Genomic DNA, 18,905 nt, shown 5'->3' with positions numbered 1-18,905 from the left:
TATGGGAGCGAGCCGAGTGTCTGCTAACCGGGAGAATTGCTTGAAAGAAACGCGACACCGAATGAGCGGTCAGAACAAAGCCTCAATACGGGATTCTCGTGGTGTTTTTGTTGCTGCCTTGTCTTTTGCATAGAGTAAAAGACAAGGCAGCCATTGAATAGGGCCCGATTGTTCCTACTTGGTCAGCCGAGGAGCAAGGGGGGGAGCAAGCGTCTCAACCAAGCAAAGCTCACCATGGGGAAGGTGGCTATACCAACTAGCCTGATGCCCTGCTCCCGCAGTGACGGATAATCGTACTCTGGTTTCTCTTCATAACATACAAGTCTTTCGCCTTTTACTAAAGACTTCTTTGGAGAGCAGCACTAATGAGTTGTTTCTATTATTGGCAGGCTTTACCTTTGCGGGTGAAGCCCTTTCTGTCTGTGCAAAAGAAATCTTGCTACTTTGCAGAGTGACTTCTCTGAGTAGAGTCGCCTTACTTGTTGCGACTGTGCCGATGTTCGAAGCTGGAGTGCAAAGTTGTTGCTTGAATGGTGCTTGCTGGAGCATGCGGGAGTGCAAAGTTATACCATTTAAAAGGGCTGAAGAGTGCTCAGTGCAGCGGGTGGGCGGAGGTGCAACGTGACACTCTGGCCACCTATGGCCATAAAAAGAACACTGCTACAAGTGCGCATTGTGCCAGCAAGGGCCCTCGGACCTGAAACAGTGGACAGTTATCGCTTCTCGGCCTTTTGGCTAAGATCAAGTGTAGTATCTGTTCTTATCAGTTTAATATGTCCTCTATACGAGGACAACATATTAAATGGATTTTTAAGAATAGGAGTTGAAAAAGAAGCTTGCTCCGTTCACTCCAAGCCTCGACCCGGTACTGCAGTGCCGCTGGGAACGGTGCGCTCTCCTCTGCTCTTGTGAAAAAGCAAACAGCGGTGCAGGATGGAAGTTTCAGGGAGCCCAAGATGAAACTTTCTTTTAATCTGCTGAGAAAAGAGAGTGAATGCGAAGTGGACTTTAACACGGCTCTGGGAGCGAGCCGAGTGCGGGCTAACCGGGAGAATTGCTTGAAAGAAACGCGACACCGAATGAGTGGTCAGAACAAAGCCTCAATACGGTGTTCCCGTGGTGTTTGTGGCTGCCTTGTCTTTTGCACAGAGTAAAAGACAAGGCAGCCATCGAATAGATTGTTTCTACTTGGTCAACCGAGGAGCGGGGGGGGGGGGGGGGCAAGCGTCTCAACCAAGCAAAGCTCACCAAGTAGGAACAATCGGGCCCTTTTCGATGGCTGCAACACCTGAAAGAGATATTGATGCGAGACCCGATCAAATGCTTTTTCAAAGTCTAAATTTAAGATGACAAGCCGGGTGTTTCTGTCTCTAGCGTAATCAATGATGTCTCGAATCAGTACGAGGCTGTCGGTGAGTTGTCTCCCTGAGATGGCACAAGCTTGGTCTGGGTGAATTACCTCCTCTAAAACAGAGGACATCCGTGTCGCTAAAACCTTGCAAAAAAGTTTACAGTCAAAGTTTAAAAGTGTGATGGGCCTCCAATTCTTTAGGTCAGTCTTATCATTTTTTTCTATAAAGTAGAGTCACTATTCCCACTCTAAAACTGTCAGGCAGTCGGTCGAGTTTTTCAAAATCTTTAAAAACATCTAAAATGTCTGATGATAAAAGGTCCCAATAGGTCAGATAGAATTCTGCAGGAAGCCCGTCTAAACCCGGAGCTCGACTTCTCTTAAAACCTGTTAGGCATTTTTTTAACTCTAAAGCAGTAAAATTCTGTGTCAAGTGTGCATTCTCTTTTACGGTTTTGTCAACGAATTTTAAGATTTCTGCCGATGTTTCCAAGTGCACTGGTTTCTCTTTGTACATGTTACTATAAAAGGTATGTACAGTTTCAATCATCTCTTGTGTGGATTTTGTTAAAAACCCATCTTCTCTTTTTAGATTTTGAATACACTCCTTTTTATTTATAACTTTCTTTCTTTTTCACCTTCCTCAATTTCCTGCTCCCTGCTTCTTACAAAAATTCCTTTACTCTTTATTTCTGCTAAAACTGACATTTCCTTTTTGACATCTTTGATTTCTTCTTTAAAGTCTATGCCACACTGATTTAGTTTAAAGTAGCGCTGTAAGCGTTTATGTAGTCCCATCATACATCTATTCTCTTTCCTTTTTTTACGTTTACCTTGCTGTTTAAAAAAAGTCTGGGTCGTTTCCTTCACCATTTCCCACCATTGTGCATGTGTTTCGTAGAGGTCTTGAAGGGTCTGCCACTCTTTATAACATTCCCTGTACTGACTGACTATGATTTCATCCTCCAACAGGGAACAGTTGAGTTTCCACAGACCACTTCCTACCGTCACACCAGAAGGGGGTGAAAGGGTGCAGGAGAGCATAATGTGGTCTGAAAAGAAAACAGGGGTTAATCTAACATCAGTGGGTGGGCAACCTCTAGTAAAGAAATAATCAATGCGAGAGGCTCTGGTGCCATCATGACTAAACCAGGTGAAGCCCTCCTCTCTGGGATGCATGGTTTTAAAACAGTCAGTAAGCTTAAAATCCCTGCATATGCCCTGAAGTAAAATCGAAGTCTTATCCACTTTAAAATCTACCCCTGCTCTTTTTCTATCTTTCCTGCTCAAGATACAGTTAAAATCCCCTCCTACAACTAAAGGTACTTGCCCTAGCATGTAAAGCTGTATATCTTCTAAAAGGTCATACCTTTCATTTTTTCCATTGAAACCATAAATATTTAAGAGGTTAAAGTCTTGCCCCATAAAATTCAAGTGTGCTAAAAGTGCCCGTCCGTCTCTCACCACTGTGCTACCTTTCACCAGAACATGCGGATTTTTAATTAGAATGGCCACACCATCATTTTTATTTTGATTTGAGCCACTCCATATCGATAAATGGGGCCACATTTCCTCCCATTGTCTATGGTTTTTTAAAAAAGGTAGTCCACATTCTTGTATTAAAAACACATCTGATTTTATGGAGTCTAAGAAGGATAAAATACTCTGGGCTCTTGTCTTTGATTTCACACTTCTCACATTTAGTGTTGAGAAGGTGAGAACCATTAAAAGCATAAAGGAAAGTAGGTATGTCATTTTCGTTTTTCTAAGTTATCAAAACAAATTACACACAGGTTATTTCTTGGGAAACTAGCTCTTCCTTCATTTCTTTAGGTGAAAAGTGAGTAGGGTGATCTATATTTCCTTTTCGGACTCTCGGTGTTGGCCTCTGACGCAATGTTGCATTTAACTTTGAGTCCCTGGGGGTTGATTGCAGAGCTGAAGTTAAAAAGGAGACCTCATTTGGTGAGTCGGAGGGGAAGACTCTAGGTTCTTCCACTGAAGAACTGTCTGAAAGGGACCTAACCCTTCCCCTCTTCTCTGATACCACTGGGGAATCAGAGGCTCAGATGCCGTCCTCTTCGGCTGTTGACCTTCGGGGAGGTGAGTATCTTCACTAGACTCACCTGTCTGCTCTTCCTCCTCATTTAGCGTAGCTCCACCCTCTGCCTGTGAATTCTCACAGACTTCAACACTGAGTGGTGAGGCCTCTACAGGCCCCTCCCCTTTTTGCTCCTCACTTCCAATCCAAGCTTTTGGCGGGAAGTTTGAATTTATTGGGTCAACCTCTTCACTTTGTTCACCAACTGCCACCTTAGGTCCTTCCCTTTGTTGGCTTGACTGTGGCTTTACCGTCTTTAAGTTGTTGGCAAAAGATTTAGGGCAATCTCTGAAGAGGTGATTTAATTCTCCACAGAGATTACATTTCCTGCCATTTGGACACTCTCCAAAAGTTTGCCCAATTTCTCTGCTCTTCCCACATAACACCTTGGTACAAGCCTCAACCAGGTGCCCATACTCACCACACTTGCGGCAGAACTTGGGCTGCCCCTGGTAGTGGATGTAACCTCGGTTTTCAAGGTGGCCAGAGTGTCGCCCACCCGCTGCACTGAGCACTCTTCAGCCCTTTTAAATGGTATAACTTTGCACTCCCGCACGCTCCAGCAAGCACCATTCAAGCAACAACTTTGCACTCCAGCTTCGAACATCGGCACAGTCGCAACAAGTAAGGCGACTCTACTCAGAGAAGTCACTCTGCACAGTAAGAAGATTTCTTTTGCACAGACAGAAAGGGCTTCACCCGCAAAGGTAAAGCCTGCCAAAAATAGAAACAACTCATTAGTGCTGCTCTCCACAGAAATCTTTAGTAAAAGGCGAAAGACTTGTACGTTATGAAGAGAAACCAGAGTACGATTATCCGTCACTGCGGGAGCAGGGCATCAGGCTAGTTGGCATAGCCACCTTCCCCATGGTGAGCTTTGCTTGGTTGAGACGCTTGCTCCTCGGCTGACCAACTAGGAACAATCGGGCCCTATTCGATGGCTGCCTTGTCCTTTACTCTGTGCAAAAGACAAGGCAGCAACAAAAACACCACGAGAATCCCGTATTGAGGCTTTGTTCTGATCGCTCATTCGGTGTCGCGTTTCTTTCAAGCAATTCTCCCGGTTAGCCCACACTCGGCTCGCTCCCATAGCTGTGTTAAAGTCTACTTCGCATTCACTCTCTTTTCTCAGCAGACTCTTGGGATTTTATCTATAAAATGAATTCCTTCACTCAAACTATGTGAAAACTGCTTTGTCCTTAATATTTACCATGTCTAGAAAGATTTAAACAAAAAAAACAACGTTGTACTTTGCAGTAAAAGAAAGAGCAAATCTAAAGTTTCAGGAATCCGAGAATAAGCTTACTTTCATGAGTTCTTCACGATTTCGGATTTTGCTATAAAATGAATTCCTTCACTCAAACTAAATTAAAACTGCTAAACCGCTAATCTGTTATATGTAAGGCAGATGTCAAATTCACCGAAATAGGATCAAAGGGTATTCGGCCAATCGAGCTGTAGCAGCTTCGGTAAAAGAGTATAAGTTGAAGAGTTTGTGAATAAAGGTGTGCGCACACATAGTGTGCTGTACGAAAATAGGCAGGGAGCAATGCCGGCTGGGGTATATGTTCTTGTATGTTGTCTGACTGTTTGATTTGAATGTGTTGTGTAAGTGTCCTGTTGAATGTTACATGTTTGGGCTTTGACACGCTTCACTGTGGTTGTTAACTGTGTGGTGTGTCCTGAAATGTTATATGTTTGGGCTGTGTGACATGCTTAATGCTTGTCAGTAGCTACCCACTTATTCATATATAGCAACTGACAACATAAGAAGTCCGGACATACTTTGATAGTAGTTGTAGAAGTATCCTTATTGATAATAGATCACTAATTCATAGTGATAGAACAGTAGATGAACAGGTGCTTGCACATGTCTCACGAAAATAAAATGGGTGTATGATTGCTGACGGCAGAGCAATACTGCCAAACTTATGAGTTCTTGTGGCAAACTTGATTCAGTGTCTTGACGTGTATACGCTGTTTCGCTGACTTGATTGTCACAAGAAACAAAGTGTGTTTGATAAGATCCGACCATTTTATTACGGGAGGATCAGTATGTATGGATTCTGATGTGACTGATAAACCCATTCGTATCTTAAGCATAATCTAATACGTGAGACAACGCCCTGGCACACAATCAAAAAAAAAAAAGAGAGAGCGGTTTTGTGTCCCCACAGTCCATAATGTAGAAAAGAGAGAAAAAAGCCTTTCTGATTTGGTGTGTGTACTCATAGTGCAGAGTGTAGAGAAAAGAAAGCCGTTTTGGTGTCACGGGTCTTGTGACTTACACACACACATTTCTAAATTGAGAAAGGAAATTATTTTAGAGGAAGCACTAGAGTTTAGATCCCACATTTGTTGATAGGCATTCATTTATTTCTTCACTTCTGATGAAGTTTCAACAATAAACAACAAACTTTGTATTATGAGAAAGAACCAGACTCATTCTTCAGGAATCCGAAAATAAGCTCTATTTTATGAGTTATGCACGAATTCGGATTCTCCTATAAAACGAATTCATTAACTCAAACCAAGTTAAGACTGCTTTGTCCTTCATATTTATTCATGTCTAATCAAGTTTCAACGATAAACAACGTTGTACTTTGTAGAATGAGAAAGAACTTCTTGAGCAATAAGCATCTCTCGACATATGACGAAATACAGATTTTGCTATAAAATTAATTCCTTCTATCAGCCTGACTTAAAACTGTTTGTCCTCCTTATTTATCCACTTCAAATCAAGTTTGAACAATTAAAAAAAATTTGTAGTTTGAGAAAGAACAACTTAATCTTCAGCAATCAGTATAAAAAGAGGTGCAAATGCCAACCATACATACCTAAAAGGTGGAGCGGAAGTATTCAGCTGCAAGTAGGTGTGAATGTTCGACCATAATTTGTAAAAAGCGGGTAAGAAAAGGTTCGAATGCCCGACTATATATTAACAAAAGCGGGAGGAGAGGTCTTCGGATGAGAGTGGGTGAGAATTTCCAACCATAATCTATAAAATACGGTGAAAAAAAATATGTGAATGCCTCATAGAACACTAAAAGCGGAAGCGTTCGGCTGCAAGAAGGTGTGAATGTCCGACTATATTTGGTGAAAAGCAGGTGAAGCAAGGTCTGAATGCCCAACCTTACATCATCAAAAGCGAGATCAGAGGTGTTTGGCTGCAAGAAGGCCATAGTTTGCCAAAAGCGGGTAAGGTGCGAATGACCGACTAAATATCAAAAAAATTGGGGGCGGAGGTCTTCGGATGCAAGTGGGTGTGAATATCCCACCATACAAGTATGGTGGAGAAGAAGCTGTGAATGGCCGACCATAGTAAAAGGCGGGTGAGAGAAGGTGCGAATGTCAAACCATACATAATCAAAACAGGGAGCGGAGGTGTTCTGCTGTAAGAAGGAGAGAATGTCCAACCATAGTTGGTAAAAAGCGGGTAAGAAAAGGTTAAAATACCCGACTGTACACAATCAATAGCGGGAGCGGAGTTGTTCGGCTACTAAAAGGTGTGAAAGTCCGACCATGGTTTGTAAAAAGCGGGTAAGAAAAGGCTCGAAAGCCCGACTATACACCATCAAAAGCGGGAGCGGAGGTGTTCGGCTGCAAGTAGGTGTGAATGTTCGACCATAATTTGTAAAAAGCGGGTAAGAAAAGGTTCGAATGCCCGACTATATATTAACAAAAGCGGGAGGAGAGGTCTTCGGATGAGAGTGGGTGAGAATTTCCAACCATAATCTATAAAATACGGTGAAAAAAAATATGTGAATGCCTCATAGAACACTAAAAGCGGAAGTGTTCGGCTGCAAGAAGGTGTGAATGTCCGACTATATTTGGTGAAAAGCAGGTGAAGCAAGGTCTGAATGCCCAACCTTACATCATCAAAAGCGAGATCAGAGGTGTTTGGCTGCAAGAAGGCCATAGTTTGCCAAAAGCGGGTAAGGTGCGAATGACCGACTAAATATCAAAAAAATTGGGGGCGGAGGTCTTCGGATGCAAGTGGGTGTGAATATCCCACCATACAAGTATGGTGGAGAGGAAGCTGTGAATGGCCGACCATAGTAAAAGGCGGGTGAGAGAAGGTGCGAATGTCAAACCATACATAATCAAAACAGGGAGCGGAGGTGTTCTGCTGTAAGAAGGAGTGAATGTCCAACCATAGTTGGTAAAAAGCGGGTAAGAAAAGGTTAAAATACCCGACTGTACACAATCAATAGCGGGAGCGGAGTTGTTCGGCTACTAAAAGGTGTGAAAGTCCGACCATGGTTTGTAAAAAGCGGGTAAGAAAAGGTGCGAATGCCCGACAATGTATGATCAAAAGAGGGAGTGGAGGTTTTCGGCTGCAAGAAGGTCTGAATGTCCAACCATAATTTGTAAAAACCGGGGAAGAAAAGGCTCGAAAGCCCGACTATACACCATCAAAAGTGGGAGCGGAGGTGTTCAGTTGCAAGACGGTCTGAATGTCCATCAATAATTGCTAGAAAACATGAAAGAAAATTTTCGAATATCAAACTGCACATGATCATAAGCGGGAGAGGAGGTGTTCAGCTGCAAGAAGGTGTGAATGTCTACCCATAATTACTGAAAAATGGGTAAGAAAAGGTGCGAATGCCTAACCATACATCATCAAAAGAGGGAGCGGAGGTGTTCCGCTGTAAGACGGTGTGAATGTCCGACCATAGATGGTAAAAAGCGGGTAAGAAAAGGTTAAATTACCCGACTGTACACAATCAAAAGAGGGAGCGGAGTTGTTCAGCTAAGAGAAGGTGTGAAAGTCCGACCTTGGTTTGTAAAAAGCGGGTAAGAAAAGGTTCGTATGCCCGAATATACACCATCAAAAGCGGAAGCGGAGGTGTTCGGCTGCAAGATATTGTGAACGTCCGACCAAAGTTTGTAAAAAGCAGTTAAGAAAAGTTTCGAATATCTAACCAAACATAATCAAAAGCGGGAGCAGAGCTGTTCGATTGGAAGTAGGTGTGAATGTCAGATCATAATTTGCAAAAAGCTGATGAGAAAGGGTGAGAATGCCCGACTATACACCATCAAATGCGGTAGCGGAGTTGTTCGGCTGTGAGTAGGTGTGAATCTCCAACCATAATTGCTGAAAAATGTGTTAGAAAAGGTAAAAATGCCGGTCCATACATCATCAAAATCGGGAGAGGTGGTGTTCAGTTGCAAGAAGGTCTAAATGTCCATCAATAATTGCTAGAAAACATGACAGAAAATTTTCGATAATCAAACCACACATGATCATAAGTGGGAGAGGAGGTGTTCAGCTGCAAGAAGGTGTGAATGTCCACCCATAATACCTGAAAAATGGGTAAAAAAAAGGTGCGAATGCCCAACCATACATCATCAAAAGCAGGAGTGCATGTGTTCGGCTACAAGAAGGTGTGAACGTCCAACCAAAGTTTGTAAAAAGCAGTTAAGAAAAGGTTCGAATATCCAACCATACATAATCAAAAGCGGGAGCAGAGCTGTTCGACTGCAAGTAGGTGTGAATGTCAGAGAATAATTTGCAAAAAGCTGATGAGAAAGGGTGAGAAATCCCGACTATACACCATCAAATGCGGTAGCGGAGTTGTTCGGCTGTGAGTAGGTGTGATTCTCCAACCATAATTGCTGAAAAATGTGTTAGAAAAGGTAAAAATGCCGGTCCATACATCATCAAAAGTGGGAGAGGTGGTGTTCGGCTGCAAGTAGGTGTGAATGTCCATTAATAATTGCTTTAAAACATGAAAGAAAATTTTCGAATATCAAACCTTACATGATCATTAGCGGGAGAGGAGGTGTTCAGCTGCAAGAAGATGTGAATATCCACCCATAATTACTGAAAAATGGGCAGGAAAACATGCGAATGTCCAACCATAAATCATCAAAAGCAGGAGTGGAGTTGTTCAGCTACAAGAAGGTATGAAAGTCCAACCATGGTTTGTAAAAAGCGGGTAAGAGAAGGTTCGAATACCCGAATATATACCATCAAAAGCGGAAGCGGGGGTGTTCGGCTACAAGAAGGTGTGAACGTCCGACCAAAGTTTGTAAAAAGCAGTTAAGAAAAGGTTTGAATCTCCAACCGAACATAATCAAAAGCGGGAGCAGAGCTGTTCGACTGCAAGTAGGTGTGAATGTCAGATCATAATTGCTGAAAAATGTGATAGAAAAGACTAGAATGCCGGACAATACATCATCAAAAGCGGGAGAGGTGGTTTTTCGGCTGCAAGTAGGTGTGAATGTCCAGCCATAATTACTCACAAACGGGGGAAGAAAAGGTAGTATTTCCAGACCACACATGATCAAAACAGGGAATGTAGGTGGTTCAGCTGCAAGGTGTGAATGTCTGACTAAAGTTTGTAAAAACCGTGTAAGACAAGGGGCGAATGCCCGACAATGTATGATCAAAAGAGGGAGTGGAGGTTTTCGGCTGCAAGGTGTGAATGTCCAACCATAATTTGTAAAAATTGGGGAAGAAAAGGCTCGAAAGCCCGACTATACACCATCAAAAGCGGGAGCAGAGGTGTTCAGGTGCAAGAAGGTCTGAATGTCCGACCAATAATTACTGAAAAATGGGTAAGAAAAAGTGCGAATGCCAAATCATACATCATCAAAAGCAGGAGCGGATGTGTTCGGCTACAAGAAGGTTTGAATGTCCAACCATAGTAAGTAATAGGTGGGTAAGAAAAGGCTCGAATGCCCGACTATACACCATCAAAAGCGGAAGCGGAGGTGTTCGGCTGCAAGACGGTGTGAACGTCCGACCAAAGTTTGTAAAAAGCATTAAGAAAATGTTCGAATATCCAACCAAACATAATCAAAAGCGGGAGCAGAGCTGTTCGACTGCAAGTAGGTGTGAATATCAGATCATAATTTGCAAAAAGCTGATGAGAAAGGGTGAGAATGCCCGACTATACACTATCAAATGTGGGAGCGGAGTTGTTCGTCTGTGAGTAGGTGTGAATGTCCGACCATAATTGCTGAAAAATGTGTTAGAAAAGGTAAGAATGCCGGACCATATATCATCAAAAGCGGGAGAGGTTGTGTTCGGCTGCAAGAAGGTGTGAATGTCCAGCCATAATTACTCACAAACGGGTAAGAAAAGGTACTATTGCCCGACAATGTATGATCAAAAGAGGAGCGGAGGTTTTCGGCTGCAAGAAGGTCTGAATGTCCACCAATAATTACTGAAAAATGGGTAAGAAAAGGTGCGAAAGCCCAACCGCACATGATCATAAGTGGATGAGAAGGTGTTCGACTGCAAGTAGGTGTGAATGTAAGATCATAATTTGTAAAAAGTGGGTAAGAAAAGGTAAGAATGCCCAACCATAAATTATCAAAAGCGGCAGCAGAGTTTCGGCTGGTATTTATCAATGTCTAGATGGATTTCAACAAAAAACAACGTTGTACTTTGCAGTAAAAGAAAGTGCAAATCAAAAGTTTTAGGAATCCGAGAATAAGCTTATTTTCATGAGTTCTGCACGATTTCGGATTTTATGTATAAAATTAATTTCTTCACGCAAAATAAGTTAACACTGCTTTGTCCTTCATATGTACCCATTTCTACATATATTTCAAGCATAAACTTCCTCATATTACCCTGAATGAGAAAGAGCCACACTTGTGATTAAGCCATACCTCCCTTTTGAGGAGTTCTGCATGATTTGGGATTTTATCTATAAAATTAATTCCTTCACTCAAACTATGTTAAAACGGCTTTTACCTTCATATTTATCAATGTCTCGATAGATTTAAACAAAAAAACAACGTTGTACTTTGCAATAAAAGAAAGAGCAAATCAAAAGTTTTAGGAATCCGAGAATAAGCTTATTTTCATGAGTTCTGCCCGATTTCGGATTTTATGTATAAAATTAATTCATTCACTCAAACCAAGTTAAAACTGCTTTTTCCTTCATATTTATCAATGTCTAGATCGACTTCAACAAAGAACAACATTGTATTTTGCAGTAGAAGAAAGAGCAACACTGAAGGATCAGGAATCCGAGAATAAGCTTATTTTCTTATGGGCAAGTGGGAACTGCTTTGTCCTTCATATTTATCAATGGATGGATTTCAACTTCTTCTACTGCAAAGTCCAATGTTTTTCTTTGTTGAAGTCGATCTAGACATTGATGAATATGGAAGGACAAAGCAGTTTTAACTTGGTTTGAGCAAAGCAATTCATTTTATAGCAAAATCCGAAATCGTGCAGAACTCATGAAAGCAGGCTTATACTCGGATTCCTGAAACTTTAGATTTGCTCTTTCTTTTACTGCAAAGTACAACGTTGTTTTTTTGTTTAAATATTTCTACACATGGTAAATATGAAGGACAAATCAGTTTTAACATAGTTTGAGTGAAGTAATGCATTTTATAAGCAAAATCCCAAATCATGCAGAACTCACGAAAAGCTTTTTCTCGCTTTTCACTGCTTTTTACAAACTTTGGTCGGACGTTCACACCTTCTTGCATCCGAACACCTCCGCTTCCGCTTTTGATGATGTATATTCGGGCATTCGAACCTTTTATTACCCGCTTTTTACAAACCATTGTCGGACTTTCACACCTTCTTGCAGCCGAACACCACCTCTCCCGCTTTTGATGATGTATGGTCCAGTATTCTTACCTTTTCTAACACATTTTTCAGCAATTATGGTCGGACATTCACACCTACTCACAGCTGGACACCTCCGCTCCCGCTTTTGATCATACAATGTCGGGACATCGCTCCTTGTCTTACCAGCTTTTTACAAACTTTAGTCGAACATTCACACCTTCTTGCAGCTGAAAACCTCCGCTCCCGCTTTTGATGATGTATAGTATAGCCTTTTCTTACCCGGTTTTTACAAATTATGGTTGGACATTCAGACCTTGCAGCCGAACACCTCCGCTCTCTCTTTTGATCATACATTGTTGGGCATTCGCACCTTGTCTTACCCGCTTTTTACAAACTATAGTCAGACATTCACACCTTGCAGCTGAACCTCCGCTCCCTGTTTTGATCATGTATGGTCTGGCAATACTACCTTTTCTTCCCCCGTTTGTGAGTAATTATGGCTGGACATTCACACCTACTTGCAGTCAAACAGCTCTGCTCCCGCTTTTGATTATGTTTGGTTGGATATTCGAACCTTTTCTTAACTGCTTTTTACAAACCATGGTCGGACTTTCACACCTTCTTGTAGCCGAACAACTCCGCTCCCGCTATTGATTGTGTACAGTCGGGTATTTTAACCTTTTCTTACCCGCTTTTTACCAACTATGGTCCGACATTCACACCGTCTTACAGCGGACCACCTCCGCACCCGCTTTTTATGGTGTATAGTCGGGCATTTGAACCTTTTCTTACCCGCTATTTACAAACTATGGTAGGACATTCAAACCTTCGTGTATCCGAAAACCTCCGCTCTCTCTTTTGATCATACATTGTCGGACATTCGCACCTTTTCTTACCCGCTTTTTACAAACCATGGTCGGACTGTCACACCTTCTCTTAGCTGAACAACTCCGCTCCCTCTTTTGATTGTGTACAGTCGGGTAATTTAACCTTTTCTTACCCGCTTTTTACCATCTATGGTCGGACATTCACACCGTCTTACAGCGGAACACCTCCGCTCCCTCTTTTGATGATGTATGGTTAGGCATTCGCACCTTTTCTTACCCATTTTTCAGTAATTATGGGTAGACATTCACACCTTCTTGCAGCTGAACACCTCCTCTCCTGCTTATGATCATGTGCAGTTTGATATTCAAAAATTTTCTTTCATGTTTTCTAGCAATTATTGATGGACATTCAGACCGTCTTGAAGCTGAACACCTCCGCTCCCACTTTTGATGGTGTATAGTCGGGCTTTCGAGCCTTTTCTTCCCCGGTTTTTACAAATTATGGTTGGACATTCAGACCTTCTTGCAGCCGAAAACCTCCACTCCCTCTTTTGATCATACATTGTCGGGCATTCGCACCTTTTCTTACCCGCTTTTTACAAACCATGGTCGGACTTTCACACCTTCTTGTAGCCGAACAACTCCGCTCCCGCTATTGATTGTGTACAGTCGGGTATTTTAACCTTTTCTTACCCGCTTTTTACCAACTATTGTTGGACATTCACACCGTCTTACAGCGGAACACCTCCGCTCCCTCTTTTGATGGTGTATGTTCGGGCACTCGAACCTTTTCTTACCCGCTTTTTACAAACTATGGTCAGACATTCAAACCTTCTTGTAGCCGAACACATCCACTCCTGCTTTTGATGATGGGTATTCAAACCTACTTGTTGCCCGCTTTTCATGAATTATGGATGGACATACACACCTTGTCGCAGCCAAACACCTCCGCTCCCTGTTTTGATCATGTATGATTGGACATTCGCACCTTTTCTCACCCGCTTTTTACTATGGTCGGCCATTCACAGCTTCCTCTCCACCATACTTGTATGGTGGGATATTCACACCCACTTGCATCCGAAGACCTCCGCCCCCACTTTTGTTGATATTTAGTCGGTCATTCGCAGCTTACCCGCTTTTGGCAAACTATGGCCTTCTTGCAGCCAAACACCTCTGATCTCATTTTTGATGATGTAAGGTTGGGCATTCAGACCTTGCTTCACCTGCTTTTCACCAAATATAGTCGAACAGTCACACCTTCTTGCAGCCGAACACTTCTGCTCCACCTTTTAGTGTTCTATGGGGTATTCACACCTTTTTTTTCACCGCATTTTATTGATTATGGTTGGAAATTCTCACCCACTCTTATCCGAAGACCTCTCCTCCTGCTTTTGTCAATATATAGTCGGGCATTCAAACCTTTTCTTACCCGCTTTTTACAAATTATGGTCGAACATTCACACCTACTTGCAGCCGAACACCTCCGCTCCCGCTTTTGATGGTGTATAGTCGGGCTTTCGAGCCTTTTCTTCCCCGGTTTTTACAAATTATGGTTGTACATTCAGACCTTGCAGCCGAAAACCTCCGCTCCCTCATTTGATCATACATTGTCAGGCATTCGCACCTTGTCTTACCCGCTTTTTATAAACTTTAGTCAGACATTCACACCTTGCAGCTGAACCACCTCCGCTCCCTGTTTTGATAATGTATGGTCTGGCAATACTACCTTTTCTTACCGGTTTGTGAGTAATTATGGCTGGACATTCACACCTACTTGCAGCCGAACACCACTTTTCCCGCTTTTGATGATGTATGGTCCGGCATTCTAGTCTTTTCTAACACATTTTTCAGCAATTATGGTTTGACATTCACACCTACTCACAGCCGAACACTTCCGCTCCCGCATTTGATGGTGTATAGTCGGGCATTCTCACCCTTTCTCATCAGCTTTTTGCAAATTATGATCTGACATTCACACCTACTTGCAGTCGAACAGCTCTGCTCCCGCTTTTGATTATGTTTGGTTGGATATTCGAAACTTTTCTTCACTGCTTTTTACAAACTTTGGTCGGACGTTCACACCTTCTTGCAGCCGAACACCTCCGCTTCCGCTTTTGATGGTATATATTCGGGCATTCGAACCTTTTCTTACCCGCTTTTTACAAACCATGGTCGGACTTTCACACCTTCTTGTAGCCGAACAACTCCGCTCCCGCTATTGATTGTGTACAGTCGGGTATTTTAACCTTTTCTTACCCGCTTTTTACCAACTATTGTTGGACATTCACACCGTCTTACAGCGGAACACCTCCGCTCCCTCTTTTGATGGTGTATGTTCGGGCATTCGAACCTTTTCTTACCCGCTTTTTACAAACTATGGTCGGACATTAAAACCTTCTTGTAGCCGAACACATCCATTGGGCATTCGTACCTTTTCTTACCCATTTTGCAGTAATAATTGGTGGACATTCACACCTTTTTGCATTTTAACACCTCCTCTCCTGCTTATGATCATGTGCGGTTTGATATTCGAAAATTCTCTTCCATGTTTTCTAGCAATTATTGATGGACATTCAGACCTTGCAGCTGAACACCTCCGCTCCAGCTGTTGATGGTGTATAGTCGGGCTTTCGAGCCTTTTCTTCCCCGATTTTTAGAAATTATGGTTGGACATTCAGACCTTGCAGCCGAAAACCTCCGCTCCCTCTTTTGATCATACATTGTCAGGCATTCGCACCTACTTGCAGCCGAATACTTCCGCTCCACCTTTTAGTGATGTATGGTTGGCATTTGCACCTTTTCTTACCCTTTCTTACCCTACTGATTGCTTAAGATTAAGTTGTTTTTTCTCAAACTATAACATTTCCACTTTTAGTGTTCTATGAGGCATTCACATATTTTTTTTCACCGTAATGAAGTCTTTAGTAAAAGGCGAAAGACTTGTACGTTATGAAGAGAAACCAGAGTACGATTATCCGTCACTGCGGGAGCAGGGCATCAGGCTAGTTGGCATAGCCACCTTCCCAATGGTGAGCTTTGCTTGGTTGAGACGCTTGCTCCCCCCCCCCCCCCCCCCCCCCCCCCCTTGCTCCTCGGCTAACCAAGTAGGAACAATCGGGCCCTATTCGATGGCTGCCTTGTCTTTTACTCTGTGCAAAAGACAAGGCAGCAACAAAAACACCACGGGAAAACCGTATTGAGGCTTTGTTCTGACCGCTCATTCGGTGTCGCGTTTCTTTCAAGCAATTCTCCCGGTTAGCCCGCACTCGGCTCGCTCCCAGAGCCGTGTTAAAGTCTACTTCGCATTCACTCTCTTTTCTCAGCAGACTCTTGGGATTTTATCAATAAAATGAATTCCTTCACTCAAACTATGTTAAAACTGCTTTGTCCTTCATATTTACCATGTCTTGAAAGATTTAAACAAAAAAACCAACGTTGTACTTTGCAGTAAAAGAAAGAGCAAATCTAAAGTTTCAGGAATCCGAGAATAAGCTTACTTTCATGAGTTCTTCACGATTTCGGATTTTGCTATAAAATGAATTCCTTCACTCAAACTAAATTAAAACTGCTAAACCGCTAATCTGTTACATGTAAGGCAGATGTCAAATTCACCGAATTAGGATTATTCGGTATTCGGCCAATCGAGCTGTAGCAGCTTCGGTAAAAGAGTATAAGTTGAAGAGTTTGTGAATAAAGGTGTGCGCACACATAGTGAGCTGTAGGAAAATAGGCAGGGAGCAATGCCGGCTGGGGTATATGTTCTTGTATGTTGTCTGACTGTTTGATTTGAATGTGTTGTGTAAGTGTCCTGTTGAATGTTACATGTTTGGGCTTTGACACGCTTCACTGTGGTTGTTAACTGTGTGGGGTGTCCTGAAATGTTATATGTTTGGGCTGTGTGACATGCTTAATGCTTGTCAGTAGCTACCCACTTATTCATATATAGCAACTGACAACGTAAGAAGTCCGGACATACTTTGATAGAGTAGTTGTAGAAGTATCCTTATTGATAATAGATAAACTAATTCATAGTGATAGAACAGTAGATGAACAGGTGCCTGCACATGTCTCACGAAAATAAAATGGATGTATGATTGCTGACGGCAGAGCAATACTGCCAAACTTATGAGTTCTTGTGGCAAACTTGATTCAGTGTCTTGACGTGTATACGCTGTTTCGCTGACTTGATTGTCACAAGAAACAAAGTGTGTTTGATAAGATCCGACCATTTCATTACGGGAGGATCAGTATGTATGGATTTTGATGTGACTGATAAACCCATTCGTATCTTAAGCACAATCTAATACGTGAGACAACGCCCTGGCACACGATAAAAAAAAAAAGAGAGAGCGGTTTTGTGTCCCCACAGTCCATAATGTAGAAAAGAGAGAAAAAAGCCTTTCTGATTTGGTGTGTGTGCTCATAGTGCAGAGTGTAGAGAAAAGAAAGCCGTTTTGGTGTCACGGGTGTTGTGACTTACACACACACATTTCTAAATTGAGAAAGGAAATTATTTTAGAGGAAGCACTAGAGTTTAGATCCCACATTTGTTGATAGGCATTCATTTATTTCTTCACTTCTGATAAAAATGATAAGACTGACCTAAAGAATTGGAGGCCCATCACACTTTTAAACTTTGACTGTAAACTTTTTAGCAAGGTTTTAACGACACGGATGTCCTCTGTTTTAGAGGAGGTAATTCACCCAGACCAGGCTTGTGCAGAGAGACAACTCACCGACAGCCTCGTACTGATTCGAGACATCATTGATTACGCTAGAGACAGAAACACCCGGCTTGTCATCTTAAATTTAGACTTTGAAAAAGCTTTTGATCGGGTCTCGCATCAATATCTCTTTCAGGTGTTGCAGCCATCGAATAGGGCCCGATTGTTCCTACTTGGTGAGATTTGCTTGGTTGAGACGCTTGCTCCCCCCCCTTGCTCCTCGGCTGACCAAGTAGGAACAATCGGGCCCTATTCGATGGCTGCCTTGTCTTTTACTCTGTGCAAAAGACAAGGCAGCCACAAACACCACGGGAACACCGTATTGAGGCTTTGTTCTGACCACTCATTCGGTGTCGCGTTTCTTTCAAGCAATTCTCCCGGTTAGCCCACACTCGGCTCGCTCCCAGAGCTGTGTTAAAGTCTACTTCGCATTCACTCTCTTTTCTCAGCAGATTAAAAGAAAGTTTCATCTTGGGCTCCCTGAAACTTCCATCCTGCACCGCTGTTTGCTTTTTCACAAGAGCAGAGAAGAGCGCACCGTTCCCAGCGGCACTGCAGTACTGGGTCGATGCTTGGAGTGAACGGAGCAAGCTTCTTTTTCAACTCCTATTCTTAAAAATCCATTTAATATGTAGTCCTCGTATAGAGGACATATTAAACTGATAAGAACAGATACTACACTTGATCTTAGCCAAAAGGCCGAGAAGCGATAACTGTCCACTGTTTCAGGTCCGAGGGCCCTTGCTGGCACAATGCGCACTTGTAATAGTGTTCTTTTTATGGCCATAGGTGGCCAGAGTGTCACGTTGCACCTCCGCCCACCCGCTGCACTGAGCACTCTTCAGCCCTTTTAAATGGTATAACTTTGCACTCCTGCGTGCTCCAGCAAGCACCATTCAAGCAACAACTTTGCACTCCAGCTTCGAATATCGGCACAATCGCAACAAGTAAGGCGACTCTACTCAGAGAAGTCACTCTGCACAGTAACAAGATTTCTTTTGCACAGACAGAAAGGGCTTCACCCGCAAAGGTAAAGCCTGCCAAAAATAGAAACAATTCATTAGTGCTGCTCTCCACGGAAGTCTTTAGTAAAAGGCGAAAGACTTGTACATTATGAAGAGAAACCAGTGTACGATTATCCATCACTGCGGGAGCAGGGCATCAGGCTAGTTGGCATAGCCACCTTCCCCATGGTGAGCTTTGCTTGGTTGAGACGCTTGCTCCCCCCCTTGCTCCTCGGCTGACCAAGTAGGAACAATCGGGCCCTATTCGATGGCTGCCTTGTCTTTTACTCTGTGCAAAAGACAAGGCAGCCACAAACAACACAGGAACACCGTATTGAGGCTTTGTTCTGACT

General features: G+C 42.8%; 5 non-coding genes and 1 pseudogene across 5 annotated transcripts; 2 read left to right on the top strand and 4 right to left on the bottom strand.

The window, feature by feature from the left end:
- Positions 1-293: 293 nt before the first annotated feature.
- LOC140280756 (U5 spliceosomal RNA) lies at positions 294-407 on the top strand. The gene has a single exon (XR_011909684.1). It is a non-coding gene; the product is annotated as a U5 spliceosomal RNA (small nuclear RNA).
- A 308-nt stretch (positions 408-715) lies between these two features.
- Positions 716-899, top strand: LOC140280511 (U2 spliceosomal RNA). Its single transcript, XR_011909472.1, has one exon. It is a non-coding gene; the product is annotated as a U2 spliceosomal RNA (small nuclear RNA).
- Positions 900-4,148: 3,249 nt separating this feature from the next.
- LOC140280648 (U5 spliceosomal RNA) lies at positions 4,149-4,262 on the bottom strand. Its single transcript, XR_011909585.1, has one exon. It is a non-coding gene; the product is annotated as a U5 spliceosomal RNA (small nuclear RNA).
- Positions 4,263-15,704: 11,442 nt separating this feature from the next.
- On the bottom strand, positions 15,705-15,793 carry LOC140280785 (U5 spliceosomal RNA; annotated as a pseudogene).
- A 2,282-nt stretch (positions 15,794-18,075) lies between these two features.
- Positions 18,076-18,259, bottom strand: LOC140280455 (U2 spliceosomal RNA). Its single transcript, XR_011909422.1, has one exon. It is a non-coding gene; the product is annotated as a U2 spliceosomal RNA (small nuclear RNA).
- A 308-nt stretch (positions 18,260-18,567) lies between these two features.
- LOC140280734 (U5 spliceosomal RNA) lies at positions 18,568-18,681 on the bottom strand. Its single transcript, XR_011909664.1, has one exon. It is a non-coding gene; the product is annotated as a U5 spliceosomal RNA (small nuclear RNA).
- Positions 18,682-18,905: the final 224 nt, after the last annotated feature.

The sequence above is a fragment of the Leuresthes tenuis genome, unplaced genomic scaffold, assembly GCF_036924035.1.
Source record: "Leuresthes tenuis unplaced genomic scaffold, fLeuTen1.0.hap1 SCAF_21, whole genome shotgun sequence".
In the NCBI taxonomy this organism is placed as follows: domain Eukaryota; kingdom Metazoa; phylum Chordata; class Actinopteri; order Atheriniformes; family Atherinopsidae; genus Leuresthes; species Leuresthes tenuis.
The sequence above is the reverse complement of the archived record's forward strand: the minus strand, read 5'-3'. Positions and strand labels throughout refer to the sequence as shown.